Genomic DNA, 5,286 nt, shown 5'->3' with positions numbered 1-5,286 from the left:
GCTCTGGGTGGGTAGCCTTAGAGTAGGAGCTTAAAACTGTTCTTGAGCACTGGTCCTAGCATAGAGCAGGGCAGGGTTGGGGAGGGGTGCTAGGGGGGCTGGGTCGTGCAAAAGAAAGACAGCCCTGCAGAAAGAGCTGGGGAAGGGGGGTTTGTGCTCTCTTCCGGGACACTCCGCCCCTGGATAACACAGACTCACCTGTCCAGATGGGATTCCTCAGCAACTAAACAGGGCCACCCGGTAGCCCCCAAATTTTCTATTCTTAAGGTGAATACGATTTCTACATATGTCCTCATTTAGAATTGTACTTAATTTCCAAGCTGGACTTGGAGTCCTGTCCAATATGTTTCTCCTTGTTTTCTATACTTTCATAATTCTAGGCCACAGACCTAAGCCCACAGACATGATATCCTGTCAACTCAGCTTCATTCACATAGTGCTGCTCCTCACTGGAGTGGATGTTTGGCATTGGGACATACGTGATGCACTAAATATTGACAATGACTTCAAATGTAAGAAAAATTTTTACATAAGCAGGGTGATGAGAGGCCTCTCCATCTGCATCACCTGCCTCCTGAGTGTGTTCCAGGCTGTCACTATCAGTCCCAGTTCCTCTTATTTGTCAAAATTTAAATATAAACTAAAAATGTACATGATTTCTGTTTTCTTATTTATTTGGTCTTTCAACTTGTCTTTCACTAGTTACCAAATAATGTATTCTGTTGCTTTTACCAATGTGAGTGTGAACAAACAGATGAAAGTCACAAAATTCTGCTCACTCCTTCCCATGAACTACATTCAGGGCACTGATTTTAACAGTGAAAATCTCCAGAGATGTATTTCTTGTAGGAGTTATGCTGGCCACTAGTGTATACATGGTGATTATCTTGTTCAGACATCAAAGGCAACACAAGTATCTTCACAACCTCAGCCACATGAGAGCATCCCCTGAGAAAAGAGCCACCCAGATCATCTTGTTGCTGGTGGTCTCCTTTGTGGTCATGTACTGGGTGGACTTCATCATCTCATCCACTGCAGTCCAGTTACGGATATACGACCCAGTCGTGCTGAGTGTTCAGAAGTTTGTGATGATTGTCTATCCCACACTTACTCCTTTGGTACAAATCAGTTCTGATAACAGAGTAACCAATATGCTGAAACACATGCAGTCTATGTGCCACCATACTTTCAAAAAGAGATAATTTTTCTCATTTTAATAAAATGATTTATTTATTTTTTTATATTAATGAGTATTGTGTCAGCATGTATGTATGTGTGAATACCTGGTGCCCACAAAGTCAGAAGCTGCCATTGTCCCTGCCCCCTGGGCTGGAAATACTGACAGATGTTTGTGAGGTGTCATTCTGGTGCAGCCACAACTAATTTTTTTGAAAACTTATTCTTCTTAAACTCTGTAATAGTTCAAGTAGCAAATCAAGATTATTAATAATTTAAATAAATTTGTAGTATTATACATGGACATTCTTGTGACATTTTTTGCTGCCAAGTGCTACCGATTTTTTAAAGTTCAGTGTATACAATAAGTTGAAATTTCCACAGGAGTTCTCTTAGTCTCTCCTCTTTACTTTATATCATAATGTTCCCTGATGCTGAGGTTACTTAAAGAAAGTTGCTTGCTGATGCTGACATTTTATGTTTTTCTTTCAAGGGGAATATAATATTTCTTTTTTCATAGACTTAATGTTCTTGTCATTTTGGTCTTTCACTTGTTTTGTTATAGGTGCTCCATAATATTTCATATTATTTGTGGCTATTGTAACTGATGATGTTCTCTGAATTCTTTTCTGTCCGTTTATCATTTGTATATAAGAGGGTTTCTGATTTTTTTAGTTAATCTTGTATCCTGCTATATTACTGAAGGTAGTTTTCAGCTGTTGAAAAATTTTCTGCCTCTGAAAATAGTCTGTCTATTATACTAGGCCATAACAAATGTTGGTTGCTTCAACACCGCAAAATGAGACTTTGGATGATTGCTCAGGCAGCTAGTTTTCTCTGTCATATATTCCTCACTTTGGAAGCTCCTTGATTGTACTTCCTGCCTGCTCAAGTAATATTATCTCCCTTCTCAGGACTTTGATGGAGTTGAAGATTAGATAGTCATAGTTACTGTCCTTTTATGATCTACCCAAGCCATTTCCAATACAAGACTTAGACTCCTTAGAACAGAATGTTTATTAAAATATTTAGCATATGTTCCTTGTTTGATATTGTTTATGTTGATTGTAATTCTAATCTTATACTTGATATCTGTTCCTAGTGTATATTGTTTTGTATCGGGTTTGGAACTCTCCTTATTTAAACAAAAGGGGGAGTTGCTGCAGGAGCTCCTTCCACTCCTTCAGCCAATAGCCTTTAAGATACCAGCCCACTTAGGCATGGTCTTTTTTGCTTTAAAAAGCAGATGAAGCCCTGCTCTCATTCTCTTGCTTCTGGCTCAGCTTCCAGCTACTAGACCCTGTTCCTGGTCATGCAGAGGGCTTTTGTCTATTACAGTGATCTGTAAGTTTTCCCCTTAAATAAATAACCCTTTATTAATCATAATTCCAAACTTGTGTGGGATTGTTTTGTGACTTACATCAACAGTTTCAGTTTCAGAAGGTGCCACTTTTTATTGTTGCTGTCAGTGTCTGTGCTACTGCTAGTATATTTAGGAAGTGGTCTCCTTTGCCCATGTGTTAAAGGCTACTTCCCACTTTTTCTTCTATAAGGTTCAGTGTGACTGGAGTTATATTGAGGTCTTTGACCTATTTGGACTTGAGTTTTGTGCATGGGGATAGATATGGATCTATTTGCATTCTTCTACATACTGACATCCAGTTATGTCAGCACCATTTGTTAAAGATGCTTTATTTCTCTAGTATATAATTTTTACTTCTTTATCAAAAATCAGGTGTTCATAGGTGTGTGGCTTAATAACCACATCTTTGATTCAATTTCACTTGTCTACCTGTCTGTTTTTATACCAATACAAAACTGCTTTTATTACTGTAATTCAATAATAGAGCTTGATGTCAGGTATTGGCATAAGAACAGACAGGAGGACTCGGGAGGCAGAGGCAGGTGGATCTCTGTGAGTTCGAGACCAGCCTGGTCTACAAAGCTAGTGCCAGGACAGGCTCCAAAGCCACAGAGAAACCCTGTCTTGAAAAACCAAAAAAAAAAAAAAAAAACAGACAGGAGGACCAATGGAACCAAATAGAAGACCCAGATATTAATCCAAACACCATCTTTGAACACCAGATTTCTGACAAAGAAGCAAAAAATATCAAATGGTAAAAAAAGAAAGCATATGATATCCAGTGCTGGCATAACTGGATATCAACATGTAGAAGAATGAAAATAGACCCACATTTTTCATAATACACAAAACTCAAGTCCAAATTGATCAAACACCTCAGCATAAAGCCAGCCACACTGAAGCTTATAGAAGAAAAAGTGGGAAGTACACTTGAATACATTGACACAGGAGACCACTTCCTAAATATGACCATAGCAGCACAGACACTGAGAGAAACAGTTAAGGAATGGGACCTCCTGAAACTGAAAAGCTTCTGTAAAGCAAAGGACACAGTCAAGAAGACAAAACAACAGCCTACAAAATGGGAAAAGATCTTCAACAACCCCACATCAGACAGAGGTCTAATCTCCAAAATATACAAACAACTCAAGAAATTTGTCATAAAAAGAACAAATAATCTAATAAAAAAGGGAGTATAGACCTGAAAGACCCCCATCCAGCTTGCTAAGCAGCTTAGCACCAGATGAAAGAGCCCCTGCCCAGCTTCTTAAACAACTTAGCACCGGTAACACCATTTTGCAAGGCTTGTACTGAATATTCAGGGTTTTAACAAAGGGCAGTTTAGAAGCTGCCAAAACGAGATAGAGACACCTGTGGCTGGGCCTGGGGAGAAATGGTGAATACCAAGAGAGAAACTCCCTGTCTGCCCTAGACAAGAGCCAAGGCAGCCCATATCTGAATTCTCGGGAACCAGGGACCTTGTCCCGACTTGAACTCAGCCGTATTCAAACTGACCAATGAATACCCTGTAACTATGCATCTCGCTTCTGTAACCGTGCTTCTACTCCCTTTACCCTATAAGAACCCGCTACCCCAGCCTGAGGGCGCACAAGTCCTCCAAGGGACCTTGTTGCCCCAGGTACCTGTGTATCGGAATAAACCTCTTGCTGTTTGCATCCGCACAAATGGTCTCGCTGTTCCTTGGGAAGGGTCTCCCCAGACAGAAAGACACTATCTGAGGGTCTTTCAGACCTAAATAGAGAACTCTTAACAGAGAAATCTAAAATGGCTGAAAGACACTTAAGGAAATGTTCAACAGCCCTAGTTATCAGAGAAATTCAAATCAAAACAACTCTGAGATTCTATCTTACACCTGTAAAAATGGCCAAGATCAAAAACTCTGATGACAACTTATGCTGGAGAGGTTGTGAGGAGAAATGGAACACTCCTTTATTGCTGATGGGAATGCAAGCTGGTAAAACCCTTTGTATTTCAGTGTGGTGATTTCTCAGAATATTAGAAAACAGCCTTCCTCAAGACCCAGTAATACCACTTTAGGGTATATATCCAAAGGATGCTCAATTATGCCACAAGGACATGTGCTCAACTATGTTCATAGCAGCATTGTTTGTCATAGACAGAACTTGGAAACAACCAAAATGCCCCTCGACCGAAGAATGGATAAGGAAAATGTTGTTCTTCAGTACTACACAGCAGAAAAGTTAATGACATGTTGAATTTTGCAGGAAAATGGATGGAGCTAGAAAACACTATTTCGAGTGAGGTAACCCAGACACAGAAAGACAATTATCACATGTACTCTCTCATAAGTGATTTTTAAACATAAAGCAAAGAAAACCAGCCCATAAGTCACAATATAGACAACAATGAGGACACTAAGAGAGACATACATAGATTTAATCTAAATGGGAAATAGAAAAAAAAACAACAACAAGATATCCTGAATAAATTGAGAGCACGGGAACCTTGAGAGAGGGTTTAAAGGGAGAGAATAGGCAGGGAGGGGAGTAGAGAAAAATGTAGAGCTCAACAAAAATTAATAAAAAAGTAAAAGTTTTAAAAAATAAATCTTTAAAGAGACACTGAAAGTTATATAAATAAGGAGTAAAGAAAAACAAGCCATATAAAAATGGAAAAAGCATGGGATATAACTGGTCTCCCTGAACATGGCGAACAATGAGGACTGATGAGAAGCTAAGGACAATGGCACGGGGTTTTGATCCTAC

The 5,286-nt window shown here is 39.3% G+C and overlaps 1 pseudogene; it reads left to right on the top strand.

The window, feature by feature from the left end:
* Positions 1–286: 286 nt before the first annotated feature.
* LOC101983526 lies at positions 287–1,202 on the top strand (annotated as a pseudogene).
* The last annotated feature ends 4,084 nt before the right edge of the window (positions 1,203–5,286 follow it).

The sequence above is a fragment of the Microtus ochrogaster genome, unplaced genomic scaffold (genome assembly GCF_000317375.1).
Source record: "Microtus ochrogaster isolate Prairie Vole_2 unplaced genomic scaffold, MicOch1.0 UNK294, whole genome shotgun sequence".
Classification (NCBI taxonomy): Eukaryota; Metazoa; Chordata; class Mammalia; order Rodentia; family Cricetidae; genus Microtus; species Microtus ochrogaster.
This window is presented reverse-complemented; position numbering and strand designations above follow the sequence as displayed.